The sequence below is a fragment of the Salmo salar genome, chromosome ssa11 (genome assembly GCF_905237065.1).
Source record: "Salmo salar chromosome ssa11, Ssal_v3.1, whole genome shotgun sequence".
In the NCBI taxonomy this organism is placed as follows: domain Eukaryota; kingdom Metazoa; phylum Chordata; class Actinopteri; order Salmoniformes; family Salmonidae; genus Salmo; species Salmo salar.
The window spans coordinates 62,637,625-62,651,596 of NC_059452.1; the positions used below are offsets into that span (position 1 = coordinate 62,637,625).

General features: G+C 46.9%; 1 pseudogene; it reads left to right on the forward strand.

The window, feature by feature from the left end:
- The window catches only part of LOC106562998 (protein crumbs homolog 2-like), a 41,221-nt pseudogene that overhangs the window by 23,099 nt on the left and 4,150 nt on the right, over positions 1–13,972 (forward strand).

Here is a 13,972-nt window from a genome sequence, read left to right on the forward strand (position 1 = left end):
TTAAATGTTAATTGTATTTTTGATCACAGAACAATGAGAAAATATGAAACATAAATAAATAATAAAATGTTAATTATATAAAACAGCCCTTGTAATCATCTGCCAGAGAGTAGCCACAATCGACCTGAGTAATACATTTGGGCCAGATAACTCACACCGGAATCAGCCCAAGCCCCAAGTAATACATTTGGGCCAGATAACTCACACCAGAATCAGCCCGAGCCCGTTCATCATCAACAGATATGCTGGACCCTATGTCAGAGAGGTGTATTTGGGACCACATCATGTCTATTGTCCTGCAAATAGCCCTTGTGAAAACGTGTTTTCAAAAGGCCTCCAGGGCCGACAGAGAAGTTCATTACTTTTTCCCTGTTCCACTTGCCTCTTCCATTTATTACCATAGTAATTCATTATGGTTTGCATTGGAAATGAGGGCATAAACTGGGTCAAGATGCCAGCAGAGTAAGTAGACCTTTATGTAGTAAAATAAACATTAAATAAAAAGAAATAAATAAGACCTACAACACTTTTAACAGCACTATACTCAACACTAATGAGACTCGTGTCGCCTACGGTAGACCTACAGTATATCTAAAAATATTTTCAAAATCTCTACATGTAGGTCTCCTGATTTAAACCCAATCAAACTTGTTGCAACTAAAATGTAGTTGAAATAATCATCTGCATGTTTGCCTGGCATGGATTGTGACTCCATCTCGCTCTTCGCCCTCTTCAACTCCGCCAATGCCACCTGACTCTCTGCCAATGACGTGATTCTCCGCCAATAATTACATTTAGAGGAATGGAGGATTCTAAATTAAGGGGCATTTTTCGTTAGAGCAAATCTGATCTGTGAGAATATCTAAAGGCTTTTATATAATTATAATACAGGGTTAATAAAAATAATAATCGTTTTGTTTAAAAAATAATGATATTTTGGAGATTATTTTGTTACAAATAACCGAAAGTGAGCGATCGTAATCTGAATAAAGGGAAAAATGCCATTCTTGTACATGGGGTGAGACATTCTTACTAATTTGTACAGTGAGGGAAAAAAGTATTTGATCCCCTGCTGATTTTGTACGTTTGCCCACTGACAAAGAAATGATCAGTCTATAATTTTAATGGTAGGTTTATTTGAACAGTGAGAGACAGAAAAAAAATAAAACTCCAGAAAAACGCATGTTGAGTTGTAATGATCATGAGAACGGTGAGGAATCGTCCCAGAACTACACGGGAGGATCTTGTCAATGATCTCAAGGCAGCTGGGACCATAGTCACCAAGAAAACAATTGGTAACACACTACGCCGTGAAGGACTGAAATCCTGCAGCACCCGCAAGGTCCCCCTGCTCAAGAAAGCACATATGCATGCCCGTCTGAAGTTTGCCAATGAACATCTGAATGATTCAGAGGACAACTGGGTGAAAGTGTTGTGGTCAGATGAGACCAAAATGGAGCTCTTTGGCATCAACTCAACTCGCCGTGTTTGGAGGAGGAGGAATGCTGCCTATGACCACAAGAACACCATCCCCACCTTCAAACATGGAGGTGGAAACATTATGCTTTGGGGGTGTTTTTCTGCTAAGGGGACAGGACAACTTCACTGCATCAAAGGGACGATGGACGGGGCCATGTACCGTCAAATCTTGGGTGAGAACCTCCTTCCCTCAGCCAAGGCATTGAAAATGGGTCGTGAATGGGTATTCCAGCATGACATTGACCCAAAACACACGGCCAAGGCCACAAAGGAGTGGCACAAGAAGAAGCACATTAAGGTCCTGGAGTGGCCTAGCCAGTCTCCAGACCTTAATCCCATAGAAAATCTGTGGAGGGAGCTGAATGTTCGAGTTGCCAAACGTCAGCCTCGAAAGGGTCATGACATAAACTCGTAACCTTTAAAGGAAGAATCACTGTACTTCATTCACTATGCCATAATTTGTTCACATTAAAGGTGGACTAAGCAAGATGTCATCATCATACACAACGGGACGATTTCATATTAATCAATGTGGGCGTGCCACAAAGTATGGTGCAAATTGAGCAGGGCCAATGAGTTTTGGCAGAGTTGAATGATTATGTTGATATTGTCCCGTTGTTGATGATGTCATCTTACTAACTGTACCTTACTAACTGTACCATCTTACTAAGTGTACGTTTGGTTTAAGTGTAAGCCTTATCTTCAGTTTGGCTCCTGTGGATAGGTATCCCGCTGTGTGAGAGAAAACACTCCACCTCTTGTATACTTATTTTCTTACACTCTTTTATTTTCTCAGCAGGTCTGGTCGGTCTAGGGGCTTCATCCTTATCTCTAATAGGTTGGGAAAGGTCAGCAGTAATGCATTCCTTTGTCAGCATGGCAGTGCCAATGGAGATTTTCAAGGAAAGGGTTAAATTGATGAACTGAGGCATTTTTATATTATCAACTGTGCTATCTAGAGGCATCCACAAGCAGACTCCATGCTACTGCCTATTTCTAGTTAGAGAAACAAACACCAGAAAGAGTAAAAATTGGCTACTCTTGAATTTACTGCCCACTATACTTTCTTTCAGTGATATCCTAAGAGCAGAGATTAGTTATTGACAAACAGATACAGTGGTGAAGTGCTGGGATTTAAATATACTGCTCAAAAAAATCAAGGGAACACTTAAACAACACATCCTAGATCTGAATGAAAGAAATAATCTTATTAAATACTTTTTTCTTTACATAGTTGAATGTGCTGACAACAAAATCACACAAAAATAATCAATGGAAATCCAATTTATCAACCCATGGAGGTCTGGATTTGGAGTCACACTCAAAATTAAAGTGGAAAACCACACTACAGGCTGATCCAACTTTGATGTAATGTCCTTAAAACAAGTCAAAATGAGGCTCAGTAGTGTGTGTGGCCTCCATGTGCCTGTATGACCTCCCTACAACGCCTGGGCATGCTGCTGATGAGGTGGAGGATGGTCTCCTGAGGGATCTCCTCCCAGACCTGGACTAAAGCATCCGCCAACTCCTGGACAGTCTGTGGTGCAACGTGGCGTTGGTGGATGGAGCAAGACATGATGTCCCAGATGTGCTCAATTGGATTCAGGTCTGGGGAACGGGCGGGCCAGTCCATAGCATCAATGCCTTCCTCTTGCAGGAACTGCTGACACACTCCAGCCACATGAGGTCTAGAATTGTCTTGCATTAGGAGGAACCCTTGGGCCAACCGCACCAGCATATGGTCTCACAAGGGGTCTGAGGATCTCATCTCGGTACCTAATGGCAGTCAGGCTACCTCTGGCGAGCACATGGAGGGCTGTGCGGCCCCCCAAAGAAATGCCACCCCACACCATGACTGACCCACCGCCAAACCGGTCATGCTGGAGGATGTTGCAGGCAGCAGAACATTCTCCACGGCATCTCCAGACTCTGTCACGTCTGTCACGTGCTCAGTGTGAACCTGCTTTCATCTGTGAAGAGCACAGGGCGCCAGTGGCGAATTTGCCAATCTTGGTGTTCTCTGGAAAATGCCAAACGTCCTGCACGGTGTTGGGCTGTAAGCACAACCCCCACCTGTGGACGTCGGGCCCTCATACCACCCTCATGGAGTCTGTTTCTGACCGTTTGAGCAGACACATGCACATTTGTGGCCTGCTGGAGGTCATTTTGCAGGGCTCTGGCAGTGCTTCTCCTGCTCCTCCTACTATGGAGGTGGCTCAGGCTCTAGCCTTATTTCCCAACCTAACCTGTCCACCCCCGCTAACTGCTTATTATATTTTACCCCTCCCGAAGTCTCTGGACTAATGCGCATCGCTGAAGACCTCGGGCTGAGGGCGACTCTGGGAGCTCCGGACAGGAGGGCGACTCTGGGAGCTCCGGGCTGGAGGGCGACTCTGGGAGCTCCGGACTGGAGGGCGTCTCTGTCGGTTCCGGACTGTAGGCCGTCTCTGTCGGTTCCGGACTGTAGGCCGTCTCTGTCGGTTCTGGACTGTAGGCCGTCTCTGTCGGTTCCGGACTGTAGGCCGTCTCTGTCGGTTCCGGACTGTAGGCCGTCTCTATCTGTTCCGGACTGTAGGACGTAACCAGAAGCACTGGACGGGGAACTGTCACTGGAAGCTCTGGACGGGGAACTGTCGCCGGAAGCTCTGGACGGGGTACTGTCGCCGGAAGCTCTGGACGGGGTACTGTCGCCGGAAGCTCTGGACGGGGTACTGTCGTCTGAAGCTCTGGACGGGGTACTGTCGTCGGAAGCTCTGGACAGGGACTGCGCACTGAAAACTGAAAGCCTGATGCGTGGGACTGGCTTTGGAGACGCCAGACTTATTACACACACCACAGGGCTAGTGCGAGGAGCAGGAGCAGGACGTACTAGACTGGGCTGACGCACTGGAGGCCTGGTGCATGGGGCTGGTACTGGAGGTACCAGACTGGGGACACTCACCCCAAGGCTAGTGCGAGGAGCGGGAACAGGACGTACTGGACTGGGCTGACGCACTGGAGGCCTGGTGCGTATTGCTGGCTTTGGAGACACCAGACTAGGGACACACACCTTGAGGCTAGTACGAGGAGCAGGAACTGGATACACCGGGCCATGAACCAGCACTGGAGGTCTGGAGCGCACAGCCTGCACCACCCGTCCTGGCTGGGTAGACACAGTAGCCCTGCACGGGTGGAGTACTGGCACAGGGCGAACTGGACTGTGCAGAGGCCTGATGGCTGCCGTGCGTAGAGCAGGCGCAGGGTAGCCTGGGCCCAGGAGACGCACTGGTGGCCAGATGTGTTGTGCCGGCGCACTTCTTCCAAGCTGGATGCCCACTCTAGCACAGCACTTACGGGAGGCTGGGATCTCTCGCACCAGACTGTGCGTGCGCATGGGCGAAATCGTGCGCACTACCGCATAGACCTGCGCACTCACTGCCTAACGCTCCCCATAAAAAGCACGGGGAGTTGGCTTAGGGCTCTTGCCTGACCTAGCCACACTCCCCGTGTGCCCCCCCAAAACATTTTTTGGGGGCTGCCTCTCACACTGTCCAATCGGCGCGTATAAGGCCTCATAACGGCGCCGCTCCTCCTTAGGGCGAACGTATTCCCCAGCCTGGTGCCATGGTCCAGCCCCGTCCAGAATTTCCTCCCATGTCCACGATTCCAGATAGCTCCTCTCCTGGTGCTGCTTCTTCCTCCGCTGCTTGGTCCGTTGTTGGTGGGTAGTTCTGTCACGGGCGTCGTTGTGACTGGACCAATTACAGGCAACATCCACATCGAGCTAAAGGCTAGAGCTGCTGCTTTCAAGGAGCGGGAGACTAATCCGGACACTTATAAGAAATCCCGTTATGCCCTCAGACGAACAATCAAACAAGCAAACCGTCAATACAGGATTAAGATTGAAACCTACTACACCGGCTCTGACGCTCGTCAGATGTGGCAGGGCTTGAAAACTATTACAGACTACAAAGTGAAACCCAGACGCGAGCCGCCCAGTGACGCGAGCCTACCAGATGAGCTAAATGCCTTTTATGATGGCTTCGAGGCAAGCAAAACTGAAACATGCTTGAGAGCACCAGCTGTTCTGGATAACTGTGTGATAACGCTCTCGGTAGCCGATGTGAACAAAACCTTTAAACAGGTCAACATTCACAAAGCCGCTGGGCCAGACGGATTACCAGGCCGTGTACTCAAACCAACTGTCAAGTGTCTTCACTGACATTTTCAACCTCTCCCTGACTGAGTCTGTAATACCTACATGTTTCAAGCAGACCACCATAGTCCCTGTGCCCAAGGAAGCGAAGGAAACCTGCCTAAACGATTACCGCACCGTGGCACTCACGTTGGTAGGATGAAGTGCTTTGATGTGCATGGCTCACATCAACAGCATCCTCCTGGACACACTAGACCCACTCCGACTCGCATACCGCCCCAACAGATCCACAGATGACGCAATCTCAATTGCACTTCACACCGCCCTTTATCACCTGAACAAAAGGAACACCTATGTGAGAATGCAATTCATCGACTACAGCTCAGCGTTCAACACCATAGTTCCCACGAAGCTCATCACTAAGCTAAGGACACTGGGACTAAACACCTCCCTCTGCAACTGGATCCTGGACTTCCTGACGGGCCGCCCCCAGGTGGTAAGAGTAGGCAACAACACGTCTGCCACGCTGATCCTCGACACTGGGGTCCCATAGGGGTGTGTACTTAGTCCCCTACTGTATTCCTTGTTCACCCACGACTGTGTGGCCAAACACGACTCCAACACCATTAAGTTTGCTGACGAAACAACAGTGGTAGGTCTGGTCACCAACAACGATGAGACGGCCTATAGGGAGAAGGTCAGAGAACTGGCAGTGTGGTGCCAGGACAACAACCTCTCCCTCAATGTGAGCAAAACAAAGGAGCTGATCGTGGAGTTCAGGAAACGGCGGGCCGAACAGGCCCCCGTTAACAGCGACAGGGCTGTAGTGGAGCGGGTCGAGAGTTTCAAGTTACTTGTTGTCCACATCACCACCGAACTATCATGGTCCAAACATACCAAGACAGTTGTGAAGAGGGCACAACAAAACCTTTTACCCCTCAGGAGACTGAAAAGATTTGGCATGGGCCCCCAGATCCTCAAAAGATTCTACAGCTGCACCATCGAGAGCATCCTGACCAGTTGCATCACTGCCTGGTATGGCAACTGCTCGGCATCTGTCCGTAAGGTGCGACAGAGGGTAGTGCGAATGGCCCAGTACATCACTGGGGTCAAGCATCCTGCCATCCAGGACCTATATAATAGGCAGTGTCAAAGGAAAGCCCATAAAATTTTCAGAGACTCCAGTCACCCAAGTTTTAGGCTGTTTTCTCTGCTACCGTATGGCAAGCGGTATCGGAGCGCCAAGTCTAGGACCAAAATGCTCCTCAACAGCTTCTACCCCCAAGCCATAAGACTGCTGAACAATTCATAAAAATCGCCACCAGATAATTTACATTGACACCCCCCCTCTTGTACACTGCTGCTACTCGCTGTTTGTTTGTTACCTATGCATAATCACTTTGCCCCCACCTACATGAACAACTAGCCTGTATCCCTGCACACTGACCCTCTATATCATCTGGTTTAGACTGTTGACATCTAGTGTAAGCCTTAGGAAGTGCAAAATGAACCCTAACTCACTGTGTGTCAGAAAGGCAAGGACTTGAAAAAACTACAGGAACCAGATTTTCATTTCCTGGTTGTATTTTTCTCAGGTTTTTGCCTGCCATATGAGTTCTGTTATACTCACAGACATCATTCAAACAGTTTTGGAAACTTCAGAGTGTTTTCTATCCAAATCTACTAATAATTTGCAAATATTTGACTCTGGGCCTGAGTATCAGGCCATTTACTCTGGGCACACTTTTCATCCAAAAGTGAAAAAACTGCCCCCTAGCCCAGACAGGTTTAAACAAATCACTACCCTGGGCTGTATTGAGCAAGGCAGTTAACCCACTGTTCCCCAGGTGCCGAAGACGTGGATGTCAATTAAGGCAGCCCCCAATACCTCTCTGATTCAGAGGTTGGGTTAAATGCGGAAGACACATTTCAGTTGAAGGCATTCAGTTGCACAACTGACTATGTATCCCCCTTTCCCTATTGCATTAATTTGTATTTAGCGTATATGCTTTGTTGAATGTCAATGTAGTGATTGCAACTGCCCCAGAGTGACCCAGACTTCCTTTCCTGCAGCTATGAGTGTGACTGCGAGGACACAGGCTTCATGGGAGACCACTGTGAGGAGGACATCCCTGAGTGTGCGTCTGACCCGTGTCAGCACGGCGCCACCTGCCAGGAGGGAGTCAAAGAGTACACCTACCTCTGCTGGCCTGGTTTGTGCAACTTACCACATTTGAAAAAATATTGGGGTCAAAAATGGTTAAAAAAATAGAAAGAAAAAAAGAGTTCATTTGAGTATAATATGTACAGCTGTAAATGTTGTCAGATGATTGGAGAGTAAAGGAGGGTGGTATTATAATGGGTTTACAGCAACAACGACTGTGCAGTTTGTTTAGGCTTTGAGTGAACAGTATTACATTGTATTTACATTTTATTGGGACTCCTAGGTTACAAAGTGTAACGGCTGTCGTAGAGCGGGGACCAAAGTGCAGCGTGTTGATTGCTCATAATGAATATTTATTTTAACTCAGAACAATAAAGACAAAATAACAAACCAACGGCCAACAGTTCTGTCAGGTAACAGATAACTAAACAGAAAATAACTACCCACACACACAAGTGGAAAAAAACCCTACTTAAGAATGATCTCCAATAAGAGACAACGAGGACCAGCTGCCTCTAATTGGAGATCATCCCAAAAAAAACATAGAAAATAAGATCTTACTATGGTCAGGACGTGACACAAAGGGGAGAACTGTGAGATTGACATTGATGAGTGTGCTCTGCAGCAATGCGAGAATGACAGTGAGTGTTTCGAGAGTTCCGACATATCCCACTGGGAGATGGACTGGGCGTTCAGCTTCGCTGATGCTACCGAATACCTGTTTCACAGGTGAGATTCACAGGTGAGATGCTGTCCAATGAAAGGAGCGCATTTTACCAACATACAACTTTGCGCAGTAGAAAATTTAACTTCATGATCTATTACACTGTTTGTTACCTTTTGAATTGTTTTTGCCATTTCTCATCGACCAAGAATAAGGTTGTTTGTGTTGTTTCTTTGTCCCTTGTCAGGAGAGAACTGTTCTGTGTACATTGAGTGTGTGTCTGAGCCCTGCCAGAATGGAGGCTCTTGTGAGGACCAAGTGAATGACTACACCTGTTTGTGTCCAGAAGGATTTATGGGTAAGGTCTTCAACAAACTCTCTAAACTCTGTATTCTTCTGTATGTCATTACAGTATCATCGCTTTTTACTGTTTTTATGTCTGGCATCTTAAAACCTCTTACATCTAGACGTTCCGCTAGCGGAACACCGCTCCAATATCCAATGATAGGGCGTGGCGCGAAATACAAACTCCTCGAAAATCCGAAAACTTCCATTTTTCAAACATATGACAATTTTACACCATTTTAAAGACAAGACTCTCCTTTATCTAACCACACTGTCCGATTTAAAAAAGGCTTTACAACGAAAGCAAAACATTAGATTATGTCAGGAGAGTACCCAGCCAGAAATAATCAGATACCCATTTTTCAAGCTAGCATATAATGTCACAAAAACCAAAACCACAGCTAAATGCAGCACTAACCTTTGATGATCTTCATCAGATGACACTCCTAGGACATTATGTTATACAATACATGCATGTTTTGTTCAATCAAGTTCATATTTATATCAAAAACCAGCTTTTTACATTAGCATGTGACTAGCATTCCCACCGAACACTTCCGGTGAATTTACTAAATTACTCACGATAAACGTTCACAAAAAACATAACAATTATTTTAAGAATTATAGATACAGAACTCCTTTACGCAATCGCGGTGTCCGATTTTAAAATAGCTTTTCGGTGAAAGCACATTTTGCAATATTCTGAGTAGATAGCCCGGCCATCACAGGCTAGCTATTTTGACACCCACCAAGTTTGGTACTCACCAAACTCAGATTTACTATAAGAAAAATTGGATTACCTTTGCTGTTCTTCGTCAGAATGCACTCCCAGGACTTCTACTTCAATAACAAATGTTGGTTTGGTTTCAAATAATCCATAGTTATATCCAAATAGCGCCGTTTTGTTCGTGCGCTCAAGACACTATCCGAAGGGTAACGAAGGGTGACGCGCCGACGCATTTCGTGACAAAAAATTTCAAAATATTCCATTACCGTACTTCGAAGCATGACAAATGCTGTTTAAAATCAATTTTTATGCGATTTTTCTCGTAAAATAGCGATAATATTCCGACCGGGAGTCGTTGTTTTCGTTCAAAGACTGAAAATGTAAAATGGCGCGCACCCGGCTCATTGTTCTCAGATCGACCACTATCCAAATGCGCTACTGTTTTTCAGCCAGAGACTGCAGAGTCATCATTCAACGTTCTGGCGCCTTCTGAGAGCCTATGGGAGCCTTAGAAAGTGTCACGTTACAGCAGAGATCCTCTGTTTTGGATAGAGATGACAAAGAAGGCCAAGAAATGGTCAGACAGGGTACTTCCTGTACAGAATCTTCTCAGGTTTTGGCCTGCCATTTGAGTTCTGTTATACTCACAGACACCATTCAAACAGTTTTAGAAACGTTGGAGTGTTTTCTATCCAGAGCTACTAATTACATGCATATTCTAGTTTCTGGGCAGGAGTAATAACCAGATTAAATCGGGTACGTTTTTTATCCGGCCGTGAAAATACTGCCCCCTATCCATAACAAGTTAAATCAGACCCACAGTCTGATTTGTAGATTCCATTCTAGGTAGATCAATCTTCAAAAGTCTAAAATAGTGCATTGCATTTGCAGGGGAAATTTGCGAAATCAACATTGATGAGTGCTAGAGCCAGCCGTGTTTGAACGATGCCTGGTGCGAGCTATATCTGTCACTGCCCCGAGGCTGAGCAGCCCTGGGGTGGCCACCACTGCAACATCCAGCTCCTGGGCTGTGTGGAATATGAGTGCCAGAACAGGGCCACCTGCCTTCTTAGAGGATGCTAAGCTGGAGGTGGCCTTCTCTGGGCTGGTCAGCAACGGGGACTGGCGTGACGCTGAAGTGTATGTAAACAAAAAGGAAGGTCTGGTTCTGAACCTGAAAAGTCCGGGATGTGACAGTGAAGGGTGCACGGTGGAAGATGGTGGTTCCGATGGGCCACACTTCACTCCCTCAGAGGCGTTTGGTCACATCTACATGGGGGGTGCCCCTGAAGAGTTGCTGGAGCACACAGCGAGCGGCCACGGGTTTGCCAGGTTTATGGAGGACCTGCTGATCGACTTCAAGGCCAGAGGAGCAGGCTCACGAGAAGGAGCTGGGCTGTAGCAAGACAGAGTGCTGAGAACCTGACCCCTGCACAAGTCAAGGCCACTGTGTGGACCTTATGGATTAGCCACCGCTGCGACTGCTACTGGCCCTACCACAGTCACAGCTTCTCCAATGGTAAGCAACATTTACCTTCCACCAAAAGTAAATGTATTCTGAGGAAGACTTCATTCATTTAGAAACGTCCATCCAGACGTTTTCAAATCAAATCATATCAAACTTTTTTTGTCACATGCGCCAAAAACGACAAGTGTAGACCTTACTTACAAGCCCTTAACCAACAGAGCAGTTCAAGAAGAGTAAAGAAAATATTTACCAAATAATCTAAAGTAAAACATTACAAAATGTAACACAATAAAATAACAATAATGAGGCTATATACAAGGGGTACCGGTACCGAGTCAGTGTGTGTGGGTACAGGTTAGTTTAGGTAATTTGTACATGTAGGTGGGGTGAAGTGACTATGCATAGATAATAAACAGCAAGTAGCAGCAGTGTACAAAACAAATGGAGGGGGGGTGTGTGTCAATGTAAATTTTCCAGTTACCATATGATTAATTGTTCAGCAGTCTTATGCCATGGGGGTAGAAGCTGTTAATTAAGGAGCCTTTTGGTCCAAGACTTGACGCTCCGGTACCGCTTGCCGTGCGGTAGCAGAGAAAAGAGTCTATAACTTGGGTGACTGGGGTCTCTGACAATTTTATGGGCTTTCCTCTGAGACCGCCTAGTCTATAGGTCCTGGATGGCAGGAAGCTTGGCCCCAGTGATGTACTGGGCCGTACACACTACCCTCTGTAAAGTCTTATGGTCAGATGCCGAGCAGTTGCCATACCAGGTGGTAATGCAACCGGTCAGGATGTTCTCGATGGTGCAGCTGTAGAACTTTTTGAGGATCTGGGGACCCATGCCAAATCTTTTCAGTCTTCATGTCTGTCTTAGTGTGCTTGGACCATGGTAGATCATTGGTGATGTGGACACCAAGGAACTTGAAACTCTCGACCCGCTCCACTACAGCCGTGTCGATGTTAATGGTGGCCTGTTTGGCCCGACTTTTCCTGTAGTACACTATCAGCTCCTTTGTCTTGCTCACATTGAGGGAGAGGTTGTTGTCCTGGCACCACACTGCCAGTTCTCTGACCTCCTCCCTTTAGGCTCTCTCATCGTTGTCGGTGATCAGGCCTACCACTATTGTGTCGTCTGCAAACTTAATAACCTACACACTCACTGGGCCCCAGTGTTGAGGATCAGCGTGGCTGTCACGCCTGCTCCCGCTCTTCCTCCCTCTGGTGCTCGAGGGCGCCAGAGTCCCCAACATTACGCACTCAAGCCACCTTCAGTAAGCACACCTGCCTTTCCCAGTCACGCGCATCAGCGCTCATTGGACTCACGTGGACTCAATTGCTTGTGTAATTTCCTTCCCTATATCTGTCTGTTTCCTAGCTCTGTTCAATGCTTCGGGATTGTTTGTCATATGTCCTTGTTTATCCGTGTGCTGGCGCTGTCGTGTTCTATGTCTGTTCCTGAATAAATGTTTGATTCCCCGTACCTGCTTCTCATCCCTGGTGTCAGGTCCTTGCAGTGGCAGATGTGTTGTCGCCTACCCTTGCTACCTTGGGCCGGCCCATCAGGAAGTCCAGGATCCAGTTGCAGAGGGAGGTGTTTAGTCCCAGGGTCCTTAGCTTAGTCATGAGCTTCGTGGGCACTATGGTGTTGAACGCTGAGCTGTAGTCAATGCACATCATTCTCACATAGGTGTTCCTTTTGTCCAGGTGGGAAAGGGCAGTGTGGAACCACACTTGCAATTTTGTTTGAGGGCTGTGGTGGGTTTGTCAAAGTATTTTTCTTTGTCAAAGATTTTTGTCTTCACTGCTAGATTACTTATTTACCCTAGGTGAAATAGGTACACATGACTGCTTGATTGTCATCCATAGTATTGCTTTCCTTCTATAACAACTCCATCTCCACTCTGACAGAGTTCCCCTCCTGGACGTACAGTCATGAGAAAATTGTGAGCTACAGTGCCTACGACATTGGGTGCTTTCACGGCACCAACTTCAGTGTCTCCTTCTTCCTGCTCTCACTGAAGCCCAAAGGCCTGCTCTTCCAGCTGAGGTGACCCAGGGAGGACAGAGAAGTTGGCATGGGGAGAGTTTTGGTCAGTTCCCTGAGCGAAAGCCATGCACTGACGGTGCCCACCGTTGTGACCACAGGCAAGAAGCAACTGCTCCAATTCAAGGTCCAGTATGGACAAGTATTCTTTGAGCACACCGGCCTGCGCTACGGAATAGGCGAGGTGCCCGAGGTGGAGGTGCACAATGGAGACCTGGCCTATGTAGAGGGTCTCCCCGGGAAGGAGAAGGAGATGCAGACATGGGAAGGACACTTCAAGGGCTGCACACTAAATAACTCAGAGGGAGAGGTGTACTTCCCCACCAACACTGAGAATGTAGAGCCTGGCTGTATTAGCGACGGCACCTGCCAGATAGGACTTAATACACTAATATCAATACCTCTATTGTAATAAAGTGTAATAATATTATTAATATTGCATACTGACCTATGATTATCAACATTAGTGTGAAATATTACAGACATTAGGGGTAGGCAGTAAATGTAAATCATGTCAACTGTATCAAAATTCGGATTAATCAAAAAAATGGAAAGACATTGTCAGTAGCAAACGAAGACAAATCAGTGGCTTGTGACTGGGCTATAATGGACTAAATGTTGTTTTGGTCTAAAGGCGGAGCATTGCCAGAACAGAGGAGAGTGTACTACTACATGGAATTACTTTGTGTGTTGGTGTCCTGTTGCTTTCACCGGGAAGACCTGCGAGACATGTGTGTGGTGTGTCAAAGACCAATGGTGGCCATTGTGTGGACCTGGCTGACGGATATGAGTGTGAGTAAATATTAAGCTAATTCTTAGGTTGAAAGAAAATCACTCAAGACTGGCAAAACGGTGGACGGGGTGGGGGGCGAAATGCTATCCATGCGGAGTGGTCAGCTGTGCTCGTGCCCGTGAAAGTCGCTCAAATTCTATTCAGGCGGAGCGGT